Raw genomic sequence first — 14,184 nt, 5'->3', positions numbered from 1 at the left:
AGTGGTACAAGAACGAATTAGGTACACATCTTAAAAATGAAACTAAACTAAATTATCTGCGCTAAACTTTCTCGCAATTTTATATAGGTAAGAGGAATAAATTGATAATGTTTGCAAAATAACAAATTGAGATATAATAATAAAATAATATCCATTTAAAGCAAATTTCATACATATGTAATATGATAATAGCATTTCCTTTTATTTATAAGGGGCTTGTTTATAGCACCTCGGCTTCAAATGACCTTGGCGGCAATTTGCCACGAATGTGCTTTTTATGACAAGGATGTGATGTATAAACTACGCTAGTTGAGAGAATAAAGCCGAGGTCGCTTGCGGCCGAGGCGCTCGTTCCATGACACGTTATCTCTTAAGACTTAGTAGTTGTAGCACCTCGGCTGCAAGTGACCTTGGCGGCAATCTGTCACGAATATGCTTTATATGACACGATTGTTATGCATCAATTACGCTGGTAAAGAAAATAAAGCCGAGGTCGCTTGCGGCCGAGGCTCTAGTTCCATAATCTGTTATATCTCAAGACTTGTATGTATCACCTCGGCTGCAAATGACCTTGGCGGCAATCTGCCACGAATATGCTTTGTATAATACGATTGTTATGCATGATCTACGCTGGTAAAGAGAATAAAGCCGAGGTCGCTTGCGGCCGAGGCCCTAGTTCAATGATCTGTTATCTCTCAAGACTTATATGTAGCACCTCGGCTGCAAGTGACATTGGCGGCAATCTGCCATGATTGGATAAACATGTTTCGCAATCGAAATATGAAATAGTTATTTATATGACAAGGTTGTTATGCATGAACTACGCCGGTAAAGAGAATAAAGCCGAGGTCGCTTGCGGCCGAGGCTCTAGCTCCACAACCTGTTATTTCTCAAGACTTACATGTAGCACCTCGACCGTAAATAATCTCAGCGACAATCTACCACGATTAAATAAACGTGTTTTGCAGTCGAAATATGAAAGAGTTGTTTGTATGACAAGATAGTTATGCATGAAATACGCTGGTAAAGAGAATAAAGCCGAGGTCGCTTGCGGCCGAGGCTCTAGCTCAATGACCTGTTATCTTTTAAGACTTGCATGTAGCACCTCGGTCGTAAATCATCTCAGCGACAATCTACCACGATTAAATAAACATGTTTCGCAGTCGAAATTAGTAATTAGTAAATAGTGATTTGTATGACAAGGTTGTTATGCATGAACTACGCTGGTAAAGAAAATAAAGCCGAGGTTGCTTGCGACCGAGGCTCTAGCTCCATGACCTGTTATCTCTCAAAACTTGCATGTAGCACCTCGGCTGCAAGTGACCTTGGCGGCAATCTGCCACGAATGTGTTTTGTATGACACGGTTGTTATGCATGAATTACGCTGGTAAAGAAAATAAAGCCGAGGTTGCTTGCAGCCGAGGCACTAACTCGATGACATGTTATCTCTTAAGACTTGCATGTAGCACCTCAGCCGTAAATAATCTCAGCGACAATCTACCACGATTAAATAAACATGTTTCGCAGTCGAAATATGAAATAGTGCTTTGTGTAACACGGATGTAATGCACTATACCGGTTGAGAGAATAAAGCCGAGGTTGCTTGCTCCATTTCCTTTAATTTCTCAGGGCTTAATTGTAGCATCTCGGCCATAAGTGACCTTGGATGCAACCTACCATGATCCGTATAAACACATATTTTCAAATCTTTAAACTCCCGAGTTGTGATTTTTAACTAATTAAGATCAACTTTAAGAAGTCATATCTCACTAACTAATTGAGATATCGTGATGAAATAAAAAGCACTTAAAAGGAAATTTTATTAATATTAAGCTCAATAGTAACCAAACTTTCAAATTTCTAAATATCAGCGTTATGCTTTTTTTTAATAAGTGTGCATCTTGATAATCATAGCAATTAGGTTAATGAAATATCTTTTAGAAATCATATCTCAATAACTAATTGCGATATAGTAACAAATACTATAGTACAATTTTATTAATTTTTCTTTCTTTCTTATTATTTTTTTTTTTTTAATTAATCGAAAGTCGTGAAAATTAACATTTTCTTACATCACTTATTTTTACGAAATCTCAAATAATTATAATTAACTGAAATAAATAATCCGTGAAAAACCATACCTAAGTTTATTAATTGCGTTACTATATTAAATTATCGATGATGTAATTGAAATTTTTGATGATTATTTACGGAAATTGTTTATTATTTTAAAAATAGCAAGAAATTAGTCATAAAGTGTGATGAGTTCGTATTTAAAAGTGGTTTCAAGGATTTCTCTTCAGTTACTTATTTTCGAATAAAGGTTTATTAAGATTCAATGTCAGACGTGTTGAGTTTGATTTTAAGAGTATTGTTGTTGACAAGTTTAGATCTTCGTTTTATTTATTTTATGATTCTTCTTCGTATCGGATTATTCTTATTTCCGCGTATTTTTATAGTTAGGCGGAAAAATTAATTCAAACTTTCCTAAGCGATAATGTCGTAATTACAATTTTAAATTTACTCGAACCGTAAAGGTATTATTTAAATATTAAGCCTACAAGTTAAAATCGTTTTAATTTATTATTAATTTATGCTGTTTCTCTTGGGTTTCGAGCGTGTTTACCATACTATACATCGTTTCCGGTTGAGTATATTAAAAAATAAGGAGGTGATTGATGTGTACACAAAAATTGATGTGGGGAAAGATACAGTAAATTTCTTTTAGCACGTCGCACGATAAATCGCGTCGACGGCAGCCGGCCGTCGAGGACTGTGCAAAATTAAAACGCCACTGCTCTGTAACTATTAATCAAATGCTAATTACGGAGACCCAGCCCAAGCTTATCAAGCGTCCTATATATAAATGGCAACTTTAAATTTTTAATTCTCTTATCGAAAAAAGTGCATGCTTTATTTCCAGCAGCTAATTTACATTCTCTTTCTGGGCGGGCACGTTTCCTAACGACGACTTCTTTCTGTTGCTTTAAATCTGGGCCAGTCCGCAAAATTAAAAAAAAAAGAATCCACCCGCTTCCGTATCTTCAAACACCACCGAAATAAAACCTCTTTTTATAAGTTTCCATTTTGCAGAGAGGACTCGGTATTAGTCTATCTCTTTGTGTGTCGTATATTTTCATATGGTCCATCAGGAAAGGATGTTTTCGGAGTTTATCCAACTACCCCCTCCACGTACAATAAGACTACGTCAACGTGGGTTCGTAGCGTGACCCGTCCAGTTTCGTATAAAGAAGTTATGACACAGTAATAAGACGATAAGCTGACAACAGATGGGACACGCGTCTAGAAAGTGTTCGTGACCAGAATCCAACAGTTTCCAGAACGAGTACAAGATATACAAGACCTCTTCTTTTCTTTCAGTTCGATTCGTTCCGTGGCAATTAATACTTTTCTTCCGACAGCTTCGCAATGTAAGATATATAAATAGTATTACGTCTTAATTGTAATTTGACATCACATCGATTCGAAAAAGATAATCTACGAGACGGAAACGGACAGCACAATTGGTTCGAAACTAATTCATCACGTTCGAAATTTCTTTTCCGCCTCTCTTTATAAGGCGAGAATTGTTTTTTTTTATTCTCGATTTTATATAAGTTCGTAAATCGAAGATTATTTTTATTATAGGTATTACTTTTTCTTGTGGTATTCGATTTCGCAAAGAATGATCAATACAAAAATCGTTTTGATTTGTTTTTTTAATCTTTCACGAGTTGCGAAACATTAGATATTTAATGTTGTATTAAACGTTATAAAAACACACATATTTTGAAAGTTCGTTCTAAATTATCTCACCCGGGCGGGTGCGACACAATATATTGCAATGATTATTGACCTTCAACGTATACGTTTTCTTTTATATATTTATGCAACTCTTTCATTTTAACTCATATGTGCTCGACATATCACTAAAAAGAAATGTAGTCGTACAAGAGTCAAGGACTTCGATCGCATTTTATACTCATTCTTTATTAATCTTGACACATAAATACAGTGTGATTCTCAACCTATACCCATAAACTTGGGGATTTATTCCTAATGACAAATAATGACTAATAGGTGAAAAAAATTGTAGCAAACGTTTTTTAGTTTTCTAGATATCCGTGAAATTTATTTTCAATGAAGAATACATAAAACACTTTAAAATAACATCATCTTCCACAAGCGTGACTTAAACCATGGTGTTATATCTCATTATACACTTTGGTGGCGTACACTATGATTTTTAAGTGACTTCAACAATAAAAATTCAAAGGATTGAGGTTGGGTAAATTATCGTGCAAAAATTGTAAATAATGAGCACCAGTTAATCGATTATGCTGAATGAAAGGGCCAATTCATTCCAAGAATGGAATGAGATCTACTGGTACACGTTGCATGTGATATGGAGTTGATTGTGCCTCAATATTCGCCAAATTATGGATTGTGATACCCCATGTTGCTCTGCAAGTATCCTAGTTCTTAGGCTAGGCTGCTCTTCGACGACATTCAAAATCTCTTTCTCGACATAACAATGTGTTTTTCACCAATTAGTCATTATTTGTCCTGAGGAATAAATCCCCAGGTTTATACGTATATGTAGAAAATCACCCTGTATAGAGTATCACATTTAATGTTTTTTCTTCAATTTGAACTTCTCCATAATATATCACACCTCAACTTTGTCAATCAACATCGCCAAATATTCTTTAATAATTATCAACTACATGCTATGCTATTAATAAACTCAACCTATCCATCAAAAGAAGATGATAAATTTCAAAAAATCGTATTGGCGTTAATTTTGATGATACAAAGATAATTTTAGCAACAAATTAAAGCTTAAATTTTCCTTTTTAAAATGATATATAACGCAGTATTTGGTTATGAATTGTTTTGGAGGTAGAAGCTTTTTAGCTAAATGCGTCAGTTTTAAACTCAACCTAATTTCAAAAAGTCGTACTGATTTTAATTTTGATGATGTAAAGATAATTTTAGCAACAAATTAAAGCTTGAAATCTCCTCTTTAAAATGATGTATAACTCGTAGTTTGATTTTGAACAATTTTGCAGAAATAACTTATTAAATCTTTAAGATAATCTAAATAATTGCAATCTTTAAGATAGCATGTTGACTATATTTTTGATGATGGAGAGATGATTTTGACACTAAATTAAAGCTTAAATTTTCCTTTTTTAAATGATATATAACGCAGTACTTGGTTATGAATTGTTTTGGAGGTAAAAGCTTTTTAGCAAAATGCGTCATTTTTAAACTCAACCTAACCATAACGAAGAAAATTATAAATTTCAAAAAATCGTATTGACGTTAATTTTGATGATGTAAAGATAATTTTAGCAACAAATTAAAGCTTGCAATCTCCTCTTTAAAATGATGTATAACTCGTCGTTTGATTTTAAACAATTTTACAGAAATAACTTTTTAAATCATTAAGATAATCTAAATAATTGCAATTTTTAAGATAGCATGTTGACTATATTTTTGATGATGGAGAGATGATTTTGACACTAAATTAAAGCTTAAATTTTCCTTTTTAAAATGATATATAACGCAGTACTTGGTTATGAATTGTTTTGGAGATAGAAGCTTTTTGGCAAAATGCGTCAATTTTAAACTCAACCTAACCATAATGAAGAAAATTATAAATTTCAAAAAATCGTACTGATCTTAATTTTGATGATGTAAAGATAATTTTAGCAACAAATTAAAGCTTGAAATCTCCTCTTTAAAATGATCTATAACTCGTCGTTTGGTTTTAAACAATTTTACAGAAATAACTTTTTAAATCATTAAGATAATCTAAATAATTGCACTCTTTAAGATAGCATGTTGACTATATTTTTGATGACGCAGAGATGATTTTGACACTAAATTAAAGCTTAAATTTTCCTTTTTAAAATGATATATAACGCAGTACTTGGTTATGAATTGTTTTGGAGATAGAAGCTTTTTAGCAAAATGCGTCAATTTTAAATTCAACCTAACCATAACGAAGAAAATTATAAATTTCAAAAAATCGTATTGACGTTAATTTTGATGATGTAAAGATAACTTTAGTAACAAATTAAAGCTTGAAATCTCCTCTTTAAAATGATCTATAACTCGTCGTTTGATTTTAAACAATTTTACAGAAATAACTTTTTAAATCATTAAGATAATCTAAATAATTGCAATTTTTAAGATAGCATGTTGACTATATTTTTGATGACGAAGAGATGATTTTGACACTAAATTAAAGCTTAAATTTTCCTTTTTAAAATGATATATAACGCAGTACTTGGTTATGAGTTGTTTTGGAGATAGAAGCTTTTTAGCAAAATGCGTCAATTTTAAACTCAACCTAACCATAATGAAGAAAATTATAAATTTCAAAAAGTCGTACTGATTTTAATTTTGATGATGTAAAGATAATTTTAGTAACAAATTAAAGCTTGAAATCTCCTCTTTAAAATGATGTATAACTCATCGCTTGATTTTGAACCATTTTGCAGAACTAAAGTATTTAGCAAAATGCACCATTTTTAAATTCAACAAAAAATTGCAATTTTTAAGATAACATGGTGACTTTAGCTTTGATGACGGAGAGATGATTTTGATTCTAAATTAAAGCTTAAATTTTCCTTTTTAAAGTGATGTATAACGCAGTACTTGGTTATGAATTGTTTTGGAGATAGAAGCTTTTTAGCAAAATGCGTCAATTTTAAACTCAACCTAACCATAATGAAGAAAATTATAAATTTCAACAAATTAAAGCTCCTCTTTAAAACGATGTATAACTCAATTTCGAATCATTCTTCAGAACTAAATTAATTAACAAATTACAGCATTTTTAAATCCACCAAAAAATTGCAATATTTATAAAACATACCAACTATATTCTTAATGAAGGAGCGATGATTTTAATGCTAAATTAAAGCTTGAACTTTAACATTGAACTGTTGTTTAGAAATAAATTATTTAAAAACACCTTCATTTTTAAACCCACCAAAAAAAATGGTAAAGTTTTTTATAATCACGAAAAAAATAAGCTTTTCAGTAACAAAAAATAAAAATAATTAATTAAATTAAACGCATTTAAAACTAATTAATTAATTAAAATGATTTAAATGAGACTGAAAGTGTTTTAGAAATGCCAACACGTGAGGAAAGGTTCATCGCCTGCACGATCATCGTTATTCACTCCTCGTAGAAGACGATAACATCCGTAGACGACACCGACAAGTGTTGACTTTCTACGACAAGTCACGATGAGACGATCCCAAAAATCCCGCAGGAAGGGGGGAAAAATATTTTTTTAAATTGATTACTCACCGGAAATGAAGAGTGGTGGTTATTGCCTTCCTATGCACTTCTTGAGCAAGCGATCTTGCTGGCGTCCACCGCACAACTGAATGCCTACTCTCACAGGACTCAAGACTGCTCTGCCGATGTCTACTCAGCTAGTTTCTCTCTAGGTCACTATGACACCGGGACGTCGTGGTTTAATGACGTTATACGAATGGACTTCGTCTTGAAAAGAAAAAAAAATAATCTTCAAGATCCTGAACGGTTTTCTACTTGGAAATGAACAATTTCGATCAGTTCCGATTCAGCTATCATCGAGTAAAACTCATTTCTCTTTTCAAGGAATTTAAAAACAATTTTTGTTGGTGTTTGTTTCAAGGAAAAGGGAAGTGTGAGAATGTAAAACAGTGCGTGAAAAAATAATTAAAAATAATTATTCGGAAATCAGTGAATCGTTTGATTATGAAAATATTTTGTTTCACCAGTGGTTATTACCCAAGAATTTGATTTTTTATGTATTATAAAATAACTTAAAACTAACAGCATGTATCAATAATCTATCAAATTATTTATTGCTTAAACGATGTTCAATCATAAGATCGTTACGAAAGTACTAAATCTTATAATTATCTCAATCGGTGAATCATTAACACACATTTATTAGAAAAAAAATGATTTGTGAACAGATTCGAGTGACTAACCAACCATAACCTAATTAAAATCAACGAAAAACATCAAATTCTTTCAGTATATTTACTTATCGGATTATAAAAAAAATTAATATCCTTTAGGCAAAGTGAATGTTTCTCCTCGAACTTGATTGTTAATTTCACACCAACCGCATTCACAAGAAGAAAAAGGAAATTTGCATAAGTTTGCTTCATATAATTTTATTTTTTTCGATTCTAATCAGCATTTTACCGGTTGATTTTAGTTTTTACAGTAAAAAAAAAACGTTTGTTAAGATGTCAAGTGCGCGTGGTAATAAAGTTTTTCGCTTGCGAAAAGGAAAGTGGTTTGGTTATTAGTGAAATTAAAAAAATCCGATTTCGCCGCGGTTTCCCAAGGATTTTTGTGGTGCTCAACGACACTTTGTTTTCATTTACGAAACGTAAGTTTGTAATAAAGATCGTGTTGTAAAGTAAAAATAAATAAGTAAATTATTAGGAAAACTAGAACAGTTTTATTTTCCTTAAACAAAAATTGCACGATTTAAACGAATTTGAAATGGAAAGAAAACTTTTTGAAATTTTCTTGATGCTTTTGAATCCTTACAAAGGCTTAGATCTCCAGTATACACTTTTCTGCCAGCAGATTCTACTTTTCTGTCAGTATATTCTACTTTTCTGCCAACAGATTTTAGTTTTCTGCCAACAGTATCTAGTCTTCTAGATATGTTTTGCTGTAAAGCTGTAGCGATTTCAATTACCAACGAATTTTGTGGACTTAACTACTTATGGCGTTTCGCTAACATAAGTTTTGTGTTTAACAACAATAAAGGTTGAATTAATGATTTGCCTAAAGTTTTATTAACGATATAGTTTTACTTCTGTGCAAAAAGATAAATTTGTTCAACTATTTTCGTGAAGAAACTGAATGTGGATGAATTTTGTAATTCTTACGTTGTAGTCTTTCTTTAATAGTACTTGGTTTTTACCAGTAGATTCTAGTTTTCTGCAAGCAATAAGAAGTCTTTTAATAGCAGTATTTATGAAGTTCTATAAAGGTGATTGAAAGAAAACTGACGTCTGGAGATGAGAGAGGAGGATGATCGAGGAAATGAGGAAGCACACATACTTGGTGTACAGATTTAAAGAGTACAATAAGGGGGGAGGACATATTAGAATGTTGGCAGCAAGGTCGAATAAGGTTATGGAACAGATTTGGGGATGGGATGAGAGGATTTTTGGGAAAGACATGGGAAAAAGGAAATTAATGTTTGAGAGCTTGATAAAAAGCGTAATGATGTATAGGTTGGAGATATGGGGTTGGAAGGAGCAAGGGCTTTTAGAAGATGTGCAAACCAGGTGCTGGGGGTAGGTGTTGGGGTTGGCTAGGGAGATTATAGGATATATAATCAGGGAAGAAATGAAGGTAGGAGGGCGGTGCGTTTTGAAGAGAGGGTAGAAAGTAAAGGACATTGTAACATATTGGGAGAGTACTATAGACAGATTGAGGCAAGTAAGGGGCTCTCCACCATCTGGTGGTGGAGTGTAGTGGCTTGAGGGCAGAGGAAAGGAGATGGATGGAGGAGGTGATGGCAGCAAGGAGACGTAGGGAGACAGGGAGGCTGAGAAGGAGTAGGATTTGAATTAGTTATGGATAATGTTATTTTTTTTAATATTATAATCTTCTGGACATAATAAATTATTATATATAATAGCAGTATTTAGTTTTCTGCATACAGTACTTTGTATTATCAAAGTAACTTGTTTTCTGTAAGTAGATCCAGGATTCTGTTCGCATTATTTAGTCATTTGTCATTAACTCAAGAAGTTTGGAAGCAGCAAGTAGTCTTCTGCAATAACATCCAGAGTACCATTAGCAACACCTGGTCTTTTATAATCAGTATTTTTCGCTGGCAATAAGTTGTCTTCTGCAATCAAATCCAAAATTATACTTACAACATCAAATCATCCATTAGCTGTATAGAGTCCTTTGCTAGCAATAACTTATTATTACAAGCAGTATTACACAAGCAGTATTTAATTTTCTGCAAACACATCCAACCTACTAGTAGCAGTATCAGGTATTACGCAAGCAATATTTAGTCTTCTATTAACAATATCTTATCTTTTCCCAGCATCATCTAGTTATTCATTAGCACTATTTAGTCCCCTGCCAGCAGTATTTAGTCTTTTGCAAGAAGTCTTTATTTTTGATGACGGAGAGATGATTTTAGTTCAAAATTGAACTTTTCAGCAAAATGCGTCACTTTTAAACTCAACCTAACCATAATGAAAAAAATTATAAATTTCAAAAAATCGTACTGACGTTAATTTTGATGATGCAAAGATAATTTTTGCAACAAATTAAAACTTGAAATCTCCTCTTTAAAATGATGGATAACTCGTCGCTTGATTTTGAACCATTTTGCAGAACTAAACTATTTAGCAAAGTACACCATTTTTAAATTTAACAAAAAATTGCAATCTTTAAGATAACATGTTGACTTTAGCTTTGATGACGGAGAAATGACTTTGACACCAAATTAAAGCTTAAGTTTTCCTTTTTAAAATGATGTATAATACTATACTTGATTTTGAATTATTCTTGAGGTAGAACCTTTCTAGCAAAATGCGTCAGTTTTAAACTCAACCTAACCATAATGAAAAAAATGATAAATTTCAAAAAATCTTAAATTATTCTTTTTAAAATGATAATAATACTTGATTTTGAGTTATATTGGCAGTATTTTGTTTTATGCAAGAAGATACAATCTTCTATTAGCAGTTTACAGTTTATACAAGCATTATTTAATTTTCTGCAAACAGATCCAGCCTATTATTAGCAGTATCAGGTATTACGCAAGCAATATTTAGTCTTATGCAAGAAGATCAGTCTTCTATTAGCAGATTCCAGTCTTATATAAGCAATATTTAATTTATCTAGCCTATTATTTGCTGTATCTGATCTTATGAAAGCAATATTTAGTATTCCATTAGCACCAATGTCTAGTCTTCCATTAGGAGTGTCTTATCTTCTACTAGGATCATCTAGCAGTATCTAGCCTTTCATTATGAGTATTTATCTTATGCAAACAGATCCAGTCTTCTATTAGAAGTCTTTCACTTGCAGAATCTTGTCTTCTATTAGCTTTTTCAGACTTATCTAAGTAGTGTTCAGTCTTCTCCAAGAAGTGTCTAGTCTTCCATTACCAGTATCTTATCTTCTGACAGCGTTATTTTATTTTCTGTCAATAACACCTACACTTCCACCAGCAGTAGTTTCAAAATGCGTTAGTTTTAACCTCAACCTAACCATAATGAAGAAAATTATAAATTTCAAAAAATCGTACTGACGTTAATTTTGATGTTGCAAAGATAATTTTAGCAACAAATTAAAGCTTGAAATCTCCTCTTTAAAATGATGTATAACTCGTCGCTTGATTTTGAACCATTTTGCAGAACTAAAGTATTTAACAAAGTACACCATTTTTAAATCCACCAAAACATTGCAGTCTTTAAAATAGCGTGCTGATTTTATCTTTGATGCCGGAGAGATGATTTTGACATTAAATTAAAGCTTAAATTATTCTTTTTAAAATGATATGTAACACAGTACTTGATTTTGAGTTATATTGGCAGTATTTTGTCTTATGCAAGAAGATACAATCTTCTATTAGCAGTTTACAGTCTTATACAAGCAGTATTTAATTTTCTGCAAACAGATCTAACCTACTATTAGCAGTCTCAGGTATTACTCAAGCAATATTTAGTCTTCCATTAGCAGTATTTTATCTTCTCCCAGCATCATCTAGTTATTCATTAGCACTATTAAGTCTTATGCAAGAAGATCAGTCTTCTATTAGCAGATTTCAGTCTTATATAAGCACTATTTAATTTTCTGCAAGCAAATCCAGGCTATTATTTGCTGTATCTGATCTTATGAAAGCAATATTTAGTATTCCAATAGCACCAATATCTAGTCTTCCATTAGCAGTGTCTTATCGTCTACTAGGATCATCTAGCAGTATCTAACCTTTCATTATGAGTATTTATCTTATGCAAACAGATCCAGTCTTCTATTAGAAGTCTTCCACTTGCAGAATCTTGTCTTCTATTAGCTTTTTCAGTCTTATCTAAGTAGTGTTCAGTCTTCTCCAAGCAATGTCTAGTCTTTCATTACCAGTATCTTTCTTCTGAAAGCATTATTTTGTTTTCTGTCAATAACACCTACACTTCCACCAGCAGTAGTTTCAAAATGCGTTAGTTTTAAACTCAACCTAACCATAATGAAGAAAATTACAAATTTCAATGACAATTTTGACAAATTTCAAAAAGTTGTACTGACGTTAATTTTTGATGTAAAGATTTGCATCATTGATTTTGATTTTTAAGCCTACTATTAGCAGTATCCTTCCATTAGCATCATTTTATCTTCTCCCAGAATCATCTAGTTATTCATTAGCACAATTTAGTCTTATGCAAAAAGATCAGTCTTCTATTAGTAGATTCCAGCCTTATATAAGCAATATTTAATTTTCTGCAAGCAGATCCAGACTACTATTTGCTGTATCTAATCCTCTGAGCAATATTCACTATTCCATTAGCAGCAATGTCTAGTCTTTCATTAGGAGTGTCTTATCTTCTACTAGGATCATCTAGCATCTATCAAACAGATCCAATCTTCTGCTAGTCTTCCACTTGCAGAACCTTGTCTTCTCTTAGCATTTTCAGTCTTCTCCAAGCAGTGTCTAGTCTTCCATTGGCAGTATCTTATCTTCTGCCAGCATTATTTAATTTTCTGGCAACAACACCTACATTTCCAGCAGCAGTAGTTTTATTAAATTAAATATTTTCAAATTTTTTTATTTATATTTAACAGATACGCGAAATAGCAGAAATATGTCGAAATATTGCAAACGTTTTATTTGGTTATGAAAATATAAAAATAAATTTGTAGTAAATTTAATTTTATAAGATAATTTTAACGATTGTTCTCGTATTTGAATTAAACGTCAGCACCAATTTTCAACCAGAGTAAATTGAAACGCCCACGCGTAATGACACGAAATTTAAATCAATTTATTACAGTGTGTTCGAGGTTTTATTGCTCCCGTAAATTTCGTCAGGGCGGTTTTAATATTTTACATTTAAATGAAATAGCAATCGATTCCTACAACACAATCAGCCCAAGCGAGACCAACACTTTACACTATTCCATTTAATATCTATTGTCTCTAAGTCGCACTACATCATTAGTTCTAGTTTGTGAAATAATCATAGGTTAAGGACACGGCTCGCTTAATGCCACACCTCACAATTTTCAAATAAGGCCATAAAACGAAGCAAGAATTTATTAAATTTTTATCATTTTCTTTTACGACTATTTTTTAAATTCATTTTAGTCCTTGATTTATATTATCACAAACTTATTCATCGCTAAATTGTTTTACGGCAAATTAACACGAAGCCATTGACATGATCGTAAAATTTCAAACACTTTTACGACGTGGTATTAATAGCCATATAATGCATCAAACTCTTGCATTTTTAATTTGTGTAATTATTACTTTGTAAAGTTATCTCACGATGAATCAAGGTGCGAACACGCCCTATTGTCTCAAGATAATAATATATACTCAGAACTATGCGTATGCATTTCTAATGCTACTAATTAGCCGATAGCGAAAAGCCGTGTTAATCCTTACAATCAATCAATTTAGCACGACACTGTTTTGTAGTCAATATGACAGTACCCGGCACGAGGTTTCAATAGGCTATAAGACAACGTGATACACAAACACGAGACTCTATCATACTCCATATAACGTACACTGCACATGTTACCCTACATGTTATGCGAAAGTTATTTCGTTATAAAAAAAAATGTAATCGCCGAAGCGAAAGTTTCATAACAAAAATAAGAAACAGTTTCTTTTTCACATATAAATTACCCGCGTTACTTCACGGTTTTTATGAACTAATTCATAGAAATAATACAAGTAATAATCGGGTATGGTTCGATGATTTTTATGGTATTTTCATTTCCTTTCGTAAAATCACCTTCGTTACTCAACTCTTCAACAACGCGGACGCGGATGACTTAAGCCAAGCAGAGTTTAATATCATCAAGATTCTTGTACGCGATTCCAAAGTCGTTACGAGCAAACAATAAAATTCAGAGCCCAACCACACCTGCGTTTACACTTACAAT

General features: G+C 32.3%; 1 protein-coding gene across 2 annotated transcripts in view; it reads right to left on the bottom strand.

The window, feature by feature from the left end:
- LOC111416731 (uncharacterized) overlaps positions 1-13,617 on the bottom strand; it is a 129,154-nt gene extending 115,537 nt beyond the window's left edge. Inside the window, exons 1-2 of one of the 2 annotated variants that reach the window (XM_071199726.1) lie at positions 13,541-13,617; positions 7,333-7,530 (exon numbers count right to left, since the gene is read on the bottom strand). The gene's annotated coding sequence lies outside the window, so the exon portion shown is untranslated. Of the gene's footprint in view, positions 1-7,332; positions 7,531-13,540 lie in introns of those variants that run through there. The other variant, XM_071199727.1, reaches the window with a different exon arrangement.
- Positions 13,618-14,184: the final 567 nt, after the last annotated feature.

This window comes from Onthophagus taurus, chromosome 11 (assembly GCF_036711975.1).
Source record: "Onthophagus taurus isolate NC chromosome 11, IU_Otau_3.0, whole genome shotgun sequence".
NCBI classification, from domain to species: domain Eukaryota; kingdom Metazoa; phylum Arthropoda; class Insecta; order Coleoptera; family Scarabaeidae; genus Onthophagus; species Onthophagus taurus.
This window is presented reverse-complemented; position numbering and strand designations above follow the sequence as displayed.